The 12,637-nt window shown below is 40.0% G+C and overlaps 1 protein-coding gene across 2 annotated transcripts in view; it reads left to right on the top strand.

Moving 5' to 3' along the window:
* Positions 1–12,637, top strand: part of RBM33 (RNA binding motif protein 33) — a 118,993-nt gene that overhangs the window by 95,547 nt on the left and 10,809 nt on the right. The gene's annotated exons all lie outside the window — the stretch shown is intronic.

Genomic DNA, 12,637 nt, shown 5'->3' with positions numbered 1-12,637 from the left:
TTTTCTGAGCCTCAGTTTCTAATCTATAAATGGGATTAATAAGGTTCCTGTGAGGAATCAATAAATGAAAGCTGCTAGCACATAGAAGCAGCTTCATTTCCATTTTCTTTTCAGAATGCTCCTCAGGCCCCTTCTAAAAGTAAATTCTGTGATTTTTATGCCACATAATAGCATTGGCTACTATTTAGCAAGTGTTTAGCATATACTCACGACATCTTCATGAGGTAGATATGCAGTCCCATTTTACAGGCACGTAAATTGAGTCTCAGAGAAGTTATGTTGGTAGTCCAGGACCACACAGCTACTAAGTGGTAGAGCTAAGCTCCCAAACCTGGTTCAGTCTGAATCGTAGGTTCTTTACCCTTGTTTATAATATTTAGCTATTTTAGCTGCTACTTTTTTCCATAGTGTTATTTATATTATTTCTTGATTAGGGATACTATTCTACTGTTTTTCGTAAGTATATATAGCAGTCAGGGTTGATTCAGAAAATTTTTACTGGGGCATCTAGAATAACAGTGATGAGTAGGTTTCATTTTGCCTGCCAAACCTAACTAATTGGTAGTGGCTGACTAGAACAATATGTTGAGAAGGATTCAGATGTATGAAAAAGCTCTGCAGTGGAGGAGTAACCTCGGTTGTGGACACAGGACTGGCAAGTGACTGAGTTTCCATCATCCCTGTTCTGGAACCTGTGTGACATTACAGTCACCACCTGGCCACTGGCCTAGTAAAGCAAGTGGGTGTGTATCCTGGTTGGGCATAGTCATAGCTTGCTCTGTGCTGTAAACGTATCCTTGAACATTTGAATGTTCAGATTAAGTCAAATTTTATATTTCAAGCTTCAAGGGGAAGGCATTAGGGGAATTTGAAAGACCCCTTCTGTTTTGAGGCTAGTCAATCTCTATATATGTGAATTTTGTTTTTTTCCCAACTCATATTTTATTATCTTTGGTAAGTGAAATTATGAAAGGAACAAATTAATGCTGCTTATAGTGTTACATGTCAGCAAATATTGCTTCTAAAATTTCCTGTGCCACCTTGAATATTATTTATATATGTATTCTACTTAAGAAATTGTATTTGATGGAATAATCCTCTTTTGATTACTTAGAATATAGAAATATTCTCCATTTGGTCATTTCTCAGAAAGCTATTTTGAAGTCATTAATTTTAAGAAACCAAAAGAGCAACCTTGTTAAATCATTATTTTGTTCATAACCAATACATAAAAAGTTACTTGTAAGATAGCAGAGCAGAAATAAAAAATATAAGATGTTTACTTAGTGTGAATGGACTATGATCATCTTCGACCATTCTCTGTGATTAAACACAAGAAAAAGAAACTAGAACGAGCCAGTGCAGAGGACATTCTTTGCCTTAGGGCCTTCTGCTCCTGTTGTCTTGTTCAGGGAAATGGCACAGTCTTTGAAGTATTTGCATCTTGGTTTTCAGTTTGCATCTGCATGACCTTGGTTCCCTGGCTTGAATGAACCCTGTTTCCTCATCTGTAAAAGAGGGTCATCTCTCGTCCGAGAACTGCTGCAAGGGCTAAGTGTGTAAACCACGTAAAGGAAGGAGCACAGCGCCTGAGTGTATGGTAGTAGCTCAGTGAATATTACATACCCTTTCCTTTTAATTTAAGGAAGAAAAAAAAGGTTTACTGGGAATGACTGTTTATAGTGTTCTTTAGCAAAATGAAAAGAAATACTAAATTCACCTGCATGAAATTCTTAAGAATTTGGCAGCAAATTAAGTAAATAGGGCTTTGTTCTGTTGGCCACACGGAGAAATGGGAGAAGCACAGAATGCCCCAGCAGGAAAGCCAGCTGTCTGATCATGATACTTTTGCTTTTCACTTTTAAAAGGCTGTCAAAATACTGCCTGCAAAGGTCTCAATTTATTTGTGTGATTTTGCTTTTGGAGGTTAGACTGCATTTATAGATTTCTTCCCTTCCTACTCTCTCAAAAATTATTCTCAGTTTTTCTGTGGAGAGGTGATATGTACATACCTTGATCTCTTTTGTGGGGCTTTGGGGTGGGGTGTTTTATTTTGGTATAATTTCAGTTTAGGAGAAGTTGTAAGAATAGCACAAGAAACTCCTGTACTCCCTTTACCAGATTCACCAGTTGTTTACATTTTGCCAAGTTTGCTTTATCCCTGTCTTTTTGTCCTTTGACCCCCACACACACGTTTTCCCAAACCATTTGAGAGTAGGTTGGAGACACAGTGTGATACGTCAGAACAGAGGTATTCTGTCACAAAACCACAACTGTGCATTATCAGTGATCAAGAAGTTAATATTGATATAGTACATCTTCAGATTTCATCAGTTGTCCCAATTATGCCCTTCATGGCCATTTCTCCCCCAGTCTAGGATTCAGTCCAGGATCATGCATTATTTTTGTAGTCTCCTTGAATCTGGAAGGCTTGCTTATTTAGCCTTTCATTGTGTTTCTTGCCCTTGACATTTTTAAAGAGCAGAGGCCAATTATTTTGTAGAGTGTTCTTGAATTTCGGTTTCTTATGCTTCCTCCTGATTGGTTTCAGGTTTTGAGTTTTGGGCAGGAACGCCACATGGGATATCATGTCCTTCTCAGTGCATCTAGTCAGGAGGTTTGTCCAATGTTGGCAAAATTAACTGTGGTCACATGGGTAAAAATGCTGTTTACCAAGTCTCTCCACTGTAAAGTTACAGTTTTACCCTTTGTTAACTAGTAAGTAATTTATAGGAAGATACTTTGAGACTGCGTAAATATCCCATTTCTTAACAAATTTTCACTGTTGTTTTGCAAGTACTGTTTTTCTGAGTACTCCTGCTGTATTTATTAGATATCATGCTGCTACTGCAGTAGCTTTGTCTTCTCCCTCACTTATTTATTTGTTAATTTATTTACATCAGTATAGAAGTATGAATTCTTACTTTATTCAGTGAACTATCACTATCATTTATTTATTTTGATGTTAGAATTGTCCCAGATTGGCCAGCGAGAGCCCTTCAAGCTGGCTTCTGGGTCCTTTGCTATAGCTCCATCATTCTTTGAATACATCCTTACCTTCTGGTGCAGGGTGTTCAGGCTCATCTTATCCTTCCTCTGCCTTGGCTCTGGAATCTGTCCCGTCTATAGGAAGCTTCATTCGGTTCCTGAGAGGGGAGATGTGGGTGTAGGGTGCCCACGGTTACTGGCTGTCATTGCTTCTAGTCCCTCTCATTGCATGTCTGATCCTTCTGCAGTGAGTTGCAGAGAGAGAAAAATGAATCATAAAGAGACTGCTTGAACTGGTTGGATTTGGGTGTGTATTATATTTATTGAAATAGATCATTGACAGGAATACAAAAGTATTTTTTGCTCTGTTGATTTCATTTTTTGAGTTGTTGAAGTTGTTTGATAGTTCCAGTATTTAAAATGAGTCTGTCATCCTCTGCAGACCAGGGGGCTAGCCAAGGCATGTTCTTTTAGCAGCGACCAAGGTGCTAAACCTACTAATGGCGAGAGTCAGGTCTCTGAGGGGTCTTTTCCTTTCTGTGGTAAGGGGTAGAGGTAGACTTGGCATATTCAGTAATCTGAAATTGTATTCTGTATTTTTTGTTTGTGCATTTCAACAAGACTTATGACTAGCCATCGGTAGCAGGTTTTATAACTTCCTCAGTTCCTTAAGGGGTGAGGCCATAGCATCGACGCCAGCATTTATGATGAGAGAGAGATATCCTGCAGATCAGCTGTGGTTTAAATTGTCACAGCAGACATAACTTGGGCTGTGACACTCTGTGTGCCTTAGCAGCTGCTTACACTGCACAAGAAAGTAGAAACTACTCATTTGAGCTCTGCAGTGAACGAAGTATTGTGTAGGCTCTGGGTGTATAATAGTAGATAAAAGCAGACAGTGATGTAGTGGCACGAATAGTTTAACAGGGAGACAGACCTAGAGAAGTGACATCTGAGGAGAGAGGAGGAAATGACTAGATGAAGGAGGAAGGGAAGGAAAGGGCCTTATAGGCAGAAAGGGGAGAACACATTGAAAGGTCCTGTGGTGGGTAAATTGTGGCCAGTTCCCTATCCGAAGGAAGGCCATTTTGGCCAGAGAGCAGGAGAGCAGATAAGTCTGAAGATGGGGCCTTTATAGGCTGATTTAGGTTTGGGGTTTTGATCTTAGAGCAATGGGATCTATTGAAAAGTTTTAGCAGAAGGATGGTGGGCTAGTGTTCTTACCTTGCTTTATTTGCTTAATTGTTGACAAGGGGCAGACTCTACTGCAAATTTTACTCTTACTTTTTAGGAAAACTAAAGTTTTACAGTCATTATTTGCAGGGTTTTTTTGAGCTTCTAACCTAAGTGTTACACAGAATGGCGTATGACACACTCCTGAGCATTGAATTTAGAGACAAACAGAATGTTGGTCTTAGTCTCCTGAAGTCATCTGTTGCACTTTGGGGACAGCTCGTTTCAGGAATAGTCACACTTCGTGAGCATTTCATGTGCTTTCACTTCTACTCCCTCCTCATCGCGGGAGTGCTGTGGTCCATGCCTCTGGCCCACTGTGCTCTGTCTCTTGATATTGCAGTGGGTCTTCCACTGGGTCTTCTTCCTCCAGCTGCATCCACAAGGTTGCCCCCCTTTCTGCCCTGCTCCGTCCCCCAAGCTTCCTCCTCCCTCGCCCCGCTGTCGCCCACTGCCTGTGGCAGAGCTTTGTCTCCTGGTTACTGCTGCTTGCTTGAAAGGGGCGGGCCTTCTAGTCATTTGTTTGTCTCCAGGATTTAGGACAATTTCACATATATTATAAATATTTAAGAAATTTAAATATTAAGTTAAAATTATCAACATTGTTTAGTTTGTTTTACTGAAATGGCAGAGGAGGAGTTAGCACAGTGTTTTTTTCCTGAGTACTTCGGATGATAAAATTAATCGTTGTTTCTGTAGAAATTTAGATGATACCAGTAAGAAAGCAAAATTTGGAAAAAACAAAACAGAAACCATTAATCATTATCCTTAATTTTTCTAGCCATGTTTTTATGGAAAAATTTATTATCCCCTCCTGAAACTCTTTCTTTATTCAGTTTGCAAAATGGGATTGTATTATAATCCTGTTTTACTGCTTTTTGAATTTTGTTAAATGGTAAATTGCAGTGCTGACCCCAGTGAAGATAGCGAGCCTCCAGCCTTGTGAATGTTAGCCAGGACAACCCACACTTAGCTTCCAAGATCTCGGCAGGAGAACCTGGCCATTTGGCTCTCTTGATTTCTGGCCAAAGCTAACCTCCTAGGACAGACCCTGCAGCACCTTAGAGCAGAGGAGCAGCAGAGCCGAGGGAGAGAGCTAGAAGGGGCCAAGTAGAAGTAGTCAGATGGAGGTGACGTGTAAGTAAAGCGTCCAGAGTCCATATCTATATATGTAAAGGACAGAGCTGCAGACAGATAGCTGATGGAGAAGAGAGCTCTGAGAAGACCGGATGGTAAAGGGAGAATGTAAGAAACTGCGTTGGACACAGAGGTGGGGAAGCCATGAGAGGTGCACACCCAGGCACGTGGGGTCAGGTGGGGAGGGGAGGCAAGGTGGCAGGCTCACTGGAGAGGTGGCTGGGTGGAGTTTGACACCATTTGTCCAAATGGCCAGAAGAGAAATAAAAATGGGGTGTGGATAATCCTAATGATTTACTTAATTGATAAGATGTATAATCTAGAATCTTCCTTTTGGAGGAAAAACTTTGTATATAAATGTTTGTTATAAAGAGCTTTGAAATGCTTTAGTGGGCAGAATTGATTACTTCCAAAGAAATTACTTTATGAGCAGCCTTAAACATGTGGGCAAGATAGACCATTGGTCATTAGAGGACAGAAATCACTTTTAGTGCATAAGAATTTCTACACTCATTAATTTATGAGGTTTTTTTTTAAGGGGCATGATCTTGGGGAGTGAAATAAGCAGGTAAATCAGAAATAATTCACTTAAAATTAGGAATCAGGATTTGCTAACACACCCTGCCCAGCAGAAAGGGAATGTGCTTTTTCCAATGTCTGAGTAACTTCCCTCTCCTGACTCAGCAGCCCACCAGGAATAGAAGTTGCCCAGTGCTACAAAGTGGGTCCTTTGGAGCAGCTTCTCCGGGGAAGGGCAGAAGCCTACCCCTAAGTGAGGGGTTGTGTTGGAAGAGCTAGGCGCCATGGGCCCTGCCACCTGGTAAAGCACTGCATCCAGAGTGTTCAGCGTCCCACTTGCAGTAATCCTTCCCTTTTTAGACTGGTAGATTGGTGCTGTCGAAATTGGAGAATCTTGAGGTATCAGATATCCTCAGAGGCTCGGAGCTTTGGTTTGTTTCTCCAAAGCTCAGATAATTTTGCTTTTTAAACCTAATTAATCTCAGAGAGGTTGGTTGTTCAGAGAGAGAGTGCATTTGCGTTGCTGTGCCATGATCTCTCCACACTGTTAAAGCCAAATGCAGGTCCCTTTTCTTTCATGAAGCACAGCAGTCAGGAGGTCTCTTGCCCTGGGCTCTGTAACCATGAAGATTTGCTTTTAATTCAACCTGTGTAGATCATTACCAGAATCAGAGATAGCCAGTATTTTAGATTTAAGTTGCTTCCATGTTTTGCATGCTTGCCATTATGTAAGGATAATTTATTGCAGATAATAAATGAACATTGCAGATGTGACATATTCTCTTCTCATAGCACATTGCAGCAGTGTAATTAGGAAATTGACCGAGAACTCAGAAGACAGTGTTAGCCTGTTTAGTTTCTTCTACTTTGTCTCCTTTAATCCAGCAGTCTTCAAAGAAAAAATGGAGGAACCTTAAATATATTTATATTTAGACACTTCATATAGCATGCATATCATTTATTGTCCAGATTTTGAATGAGCTTTATAAAGATTACAAGGATAGGCCCAGCATTGTTGCAGTTAATAGAAACCTGTTCAGTGAGGTCCGTGGTCCGTAAGATCAGCAACATTGCCAGTGACAGTGAAGTACGGCCTTATCGAAAGGAGAATTCGTAAGAGGCTGCCCTGGGACACTACACCACTGTCCTTCTGTGTGTCCTGACAATGTTATCTGTCCTCTCAGTACGGAGTATCAAATGTCTGTCATGAGTACAGAAATTAATTTAATGTCACCTGAAGACATGCAATTAATCTTTTAGAGGTTTTCATAATACCTTTACAGAAAGAGTTGCCAGTTTGGCGGATTTGGATTTTGGGGTTTAGAAGAAGATAAGGAAAATTAATTTTTCATCAGGGTTAATACAAGCTAGCAGGGCCACAAAGGCTGAGAAAAATGGTTGGGGAATTTGTCAAGTGTTGTCACTCTAGAATAATGCCGCTTAACGTCTGATAGGTATAATCAAGAGTTGAGATTTCTATAGAGGGGGATTAATCAATTTGCTTGCTAGTGAATGCAAGTCAGTGATACCACTTCTTCATGGGATTTAAGAATGAAAATAAGATTTGATCTGTTAAATTGCAAGAAACCCTGACAGTATCAATAGGCATTTTTATCTATACATTTAAACCATTTGTTATAAATAAATTTGTCCTGCTAATGTTGGTGGCTACAAACCCCATTTTTTGTAATGATTAAGCTGATAAAAAGTATTCCCTAAGGTTATTCAGATAGTGCCCCATATAATTTTTTAGAAAACAAACACTAGTTTAAAAAGACATTTTTATATTATTCATTAAAAGATAATCATTTGTGGAAAAAAAACAACAAAATGTTTCTGATTTGGTCTAAGAGGAGCCAAGCTGCTTTTTTTCTCATCTGTTTTGGAGGAAGAGGAAGATATTTTAAATTGTATGCAACATACTCTGTGTAAAGAGTTAAAAAGTGAACCGTAGCCCTGGAGAAATCCAGTTTCAAAGTGAACTTACCTTTTATGAGGAGAACGTTCCCTGCCATCCACAACAAGGCCACTTATTTGCTTACATTAAGATAACAGGTCTCTAAAATTCCTAATTTGAATCAACAGTATTTTAAAATTTACATAACTAAGTGCTAATACTTTTAGGATCTTTTTCAATACTGTAACTATATGCATAGATTATATGAGACTTTTATTTATAATTTGGCTTGGCTGTTCAAATGGGTATAAAAATACATTCCTGGCAACACCCTAGTAAGGTATAAGTTAACTATTTCCTAGTGTTGACTGGAATAACCCAGGAATTTTAAATTTTCACCTAGAATTAGCTTTGTATTATGCTAGATTGAAAGGGAATACTTGCTCGCTCACTTGGAAATTTCTTTTTCAATTTTTCTTACAAAATGAAATAATTTACTTATGTTTAAGTCTCGAATGCTTATCATGATCTTCAGAAAAATTCAAAAGCACAGCATTGTGGTAGCCTTTTATATAATTAAAATGATTTAATTGAATGATGGTTAATCCCTTTTGTTTCAGCTCTTGCTGAAAATATGTAGTTACAAAATATGTTGGTGAAAGTTCCTCCTCTAGGAGGCAGTGTGGAGTCATATCTTTGGAGCCACGGAGATGTTCCTGCACTTGTGTCTGATTAAAGGCCTCAGTTTGTTTCATGTGCAAAATGGGAATAATAATTTGCCTTGTAGGGAGGTTGAAGGAAAACAATGTCTGTACAGACCCTAGTACATTTCTTGACATATCATAGACATTCAACAAGTAATAACATTCCACAGCTAATAACAAGTGGGGAATATGTTGAATGATGCCAAAACTCTAATATCCTAGGTACCTTGGAAATTTCTGCTGTAAAGTTATATTGTGTAATTTGTAGCTATAGAAGGTATAAAAACTTGTCTTGAATATAGAGCTCTAGAACTTACCCAGGCAGGGCTTTTCCCCCACTTTTCACTAAGCAGTTTATAGGACCAGTTTTTCCTCAAGGTTGGAAAGTCGCCATCACAGTGTGTGTGAAGCGTCCCACATTCTGTGTTCATCACAGACTCAACAGATACAGGGTGTCTGCCTGCTTGGTGCCTGGCTCCATTCTCTGTCCTCAGGACACCAGTGAGCAGCGCCTCTAGTAAGCAAGCACATGCTGTAATCACAGCAGCGATGCGTGCTGTGAGCTGTGTGCAGCATCACCCTAGGATTGGAGAGCGTGTCGGGCAGAGGCCTCCATGAATGAGCAGGCCAGGCAGGCAGCTGGCGAAGAGCTTCCTGAATGTGAGGAGGGCGCAGACAGACCCAGTTTGGGGACACGACAGGCAGGCCAATGCCGCTGCACAGGAGGGAGTGAGCGGCCACTGCACCAGGGAGCAGATTCCACCACAGGTCTTGTCTCCTGTCTGTTCAGACCATTTCTTAGCAAGTCCTAAATGAGGCATGACTCCAGGGACTCTTTATGTCACAAGATCTAATACTCCACTCTACATTAGGAAGTTTGAGTTTTTCTTGCAAGAGATGAGGAAAGGAGAGAGTTTTTTAATACCTGTATTTCTGAATTTTAAATAGGGATCAAGCCTACTTAAAAAAAGTAAACTTGCCTTGAAAGGAAAATAAAAGTTTAGAACTTTGCTTTTCATGGTTCTTATCTGACATTAATACTATGAGACATAAATTATCTCCAGTCTCTTACCCAAAATAGCAATGAGAGAATTATTATTATTTGGGGTGTTATTGATTAAATGTTTATGTTCTCAGTTCCCAGTTTAAAAATCAGATTATGACAGTGTTATGTATTTATATCACCCAAATATATATACACATTGTATACCTTAAAATAGGCAAATAATGGCATCCTAGTTTTGGTGCAAGCTATTCTTTTAAAACTTACTCTGTAGATCGTCTTGTTTTCACCTTTGATTGCTAAAGAAAAAAGGACCAGAGTATTCACCTTGTTGTCCATTGTATTGTATGGACTTTGTTCCCTTTAGGCCAAGGGTGCTGTCTCATCTCTTTCTGCATCGTAGCGTAATATTTTCTCATATACATAATGGATTGCTGGGCTGGAGGTTTGGCCTTTTTATTTTCATGGTGAATTTTAGTAAATATGTATGTGCTGATTGACTATGGCCATAATCTAGTATTCTGATTGTCTTTTTAAAAAATTTTTTAGCACATTCAGAAGTACTCAGTTTTTAAAAGTACAGTCTACTATCTATTGATTAGTTCAATAAATATTTCAGTGCCTGCTGTGCTCTTAAGACATTTCGGCATGGCAAACAAAATGGACTTAACTAGGGCCTGAATCACTGGTTTCTCTAGAACGCTTATAAGATAGCATATGCTCTGGGTATTTATTAGATACCTAGGCAGGTAAGCTACCAAGGAGCTTATGTAGATTACTTAAGTCCATACAGTGGAAGACTTTCTTAGAGAGTTGAACTTCCACAGTCCATTCATATATCCATGTTAGTGAAAAGGATAGTAGTTGGAGAATCACAGTCAGTAGACTTGTGGGTCTGAGCTGTGTAGAGAATTCAGTGGTCGGGTGTGGAGAATTCAGTGGTTTGGTGTAGCCTCCATCCAACGTGGGACCTCATGGGACCTGAAAGCTAATATGAAATATTAGTGTATGTAGAAAGGAGACAGTCTGACTTAACACATGCACAATGAATTTATGAATCTTGCACTAAGTTTACACTGCCGGGAACTACATTTCAATAGGATTTTAGATAAATTAATAGGTGACAGGTCACTGGCTCTTAAGAAAGATGAGGAAGTGCAGTATACATCCTTAAATTTTAAAACTTTTTAGTATAGAAAATTTCAAGCATGTATAAAACAGAAAATTCACATAGTTTTTTAAGATTAAAAACTTTGAAAAATTGTGCACTTAGAATAAGCCATTCCTGCTGGGTTGGGATGCCTGTTCACACCTTGGGTTGAAGACCTTGTGGAGAAGTTTCAAGAAGTACAAACCACCAGCCTGACTTTTTGTGTGGATCACGGTCTTGCCAGTGGTCTGCCTTTTCACAGTGCTTCCATTTTCATTTGTGGGGTATCTCTTCGTAAGATAGGAATGATTCCCAGTAAGAATAGGAGTGACTCCCAGTAAGACCAACACATCTTAAGCAATTATAATACACATTATAGAGTCACAATGTGAGGGGGGAGAGAACCCATCTGGTTCAGTCATCCACAGCAGTGATGATGGTCATGTGGTACTTTATTCATATGGTATGTGACATGAGTTAATCTGAGGGGTGTTAAACCAACCTTGCATTGCTGGGATGAATCTTACTTGGTCATGACGTGTGACCTTTCTTCTGTGTTGCTGGATTTTTTTCCATCTATGCTTATGAGAGGTATTCTGTAGTCGTCTTTTCTTTTGATGTCTTTGGCTTTTGTAGAAAGGTAATAGCAGGCTGAAAGAATGAGTGGGAAGGGATTTCTTCCTCATATGTTTTCTGAAAAAGATCGTGTAAGCTTGGTAGTATTTCTTCCTTAAATATTTGATGGAATTCACTGATGAAGCTGTATCTATGTTTTTCTTTGTGAGAGGTTTTTAATTGTTACTTCACTCTTTACTTCTTAGAGGTCTATCCAGATTTTCTCTTTCTTAAGTCAGTTCTGGTGCTTGAATCTTTTATGGAATTTGTCCATTTGTCTAAGTTGTCTAATATGTGGGGTCTCTTGTGGTGATCCCTCTTGTTTTCTGACTTTTGTCATTGTCTTGCCTTTTTTCTTGTTCAGTATAATTACAGGAGTATCAGTTTTGTTGATCTTGAAAAACCTGCTTTTACTGATTTTCTATTTTTCTGTTTACTGTGTCATTGCCTTTAACTGTGATCTTTATCATTTCTATCCTTCTGCTTGGGTTCGATTTCCTGTTTTTGAGGAGAGGGCTAGCTTTTTGAGGTAAAAACTCAAAATTATTGATTTTAGATCTTTCTTCTTTTTGATATGACTGCTTAAGCTGCATCCCCTAACTTTTGATATTTTGTGTTTTCATTTTTGTTCAGTTTAAATATTTTTTGTTCAGCTTTTCTATTCTTATGTTTGTTTCTTAGCCTGGGGTCCTAGGGGTCCACCCTGCTGCTGCACGGCCACCTGCAGCCAGGGGTCTGGTGTGGGCCGGCGCTCTTGCTTCCTGTCAGCTTCTAGGCAGCCACGTGGGGAGAGCTCCTCTGGGCCTTTGGTGGATCTGTCAGTTCCAGAGTTTCCTTCCTCATTAGGTTTTTCAGATTTCTGGCTGGTCTGCTACTTGTTCCAAATGGGGCCATGACCAGAGGCTCACAGATCCGTGGGCTTCCTGCTTTGACTGACGGTACTGCTGTGAGGTCCAGGCCCCTCTGGGCTTCTGCCCAGCCCTGCACGGACACAGCAGCCATCTCTGCTGAGGAGCCCTATCCAGAGGCTGCAGACGGCTCTGCTCTCTGGGCTCCGGAAGGAGTGCTTGCCCAGTTGCTCTTTCACTTCCATCCATCTCCAGGGTTCTGAAGTGGTTTGGGGCAATTTTGTCCAGTTTTATACTTGTTTTGGGGAGAGATTTGCCAGCCTCCTCATGTTGACATGGCCAGAAGTCTTGCCCCCGTGTGACGTTTTTAATCTCATCTTTTCTTGAGTTCTTATTACTTCAGGCGGTCTTAGCAAAAACCGCATCTGCACCCGCCTCGCTCCAGGCCCTGTTCCTTCTCTTTACAGAGCCCTTTCTTCCATTAAATGGTCTCCAAAAGGTAAGTTTGGGGAGAGAAGGCGAGACATGGGTGTATGGGCTTCT

The sequence above is a fragment of the Cynocephalus volans genome, chromosome 6, assembly GCF_027409185.1.
Source record: "Cynocephalus volans isolate mCynVol1 chromosome 6, mCynVol1.pri, whole genome shotgun sequence".
Classification (NCBI taxonomy): Eukaryota; Metazoa; Chordata; class Mammalia; order Dermoptera; family Cynocephalidae; genus Cynocephalus; species Cynocephalus volans.
The sequence above is the reverse complement of the archived record's forward strand: the minus strand, read 5'-3'. Positions and strand labels throughout refer to the sequence as shown.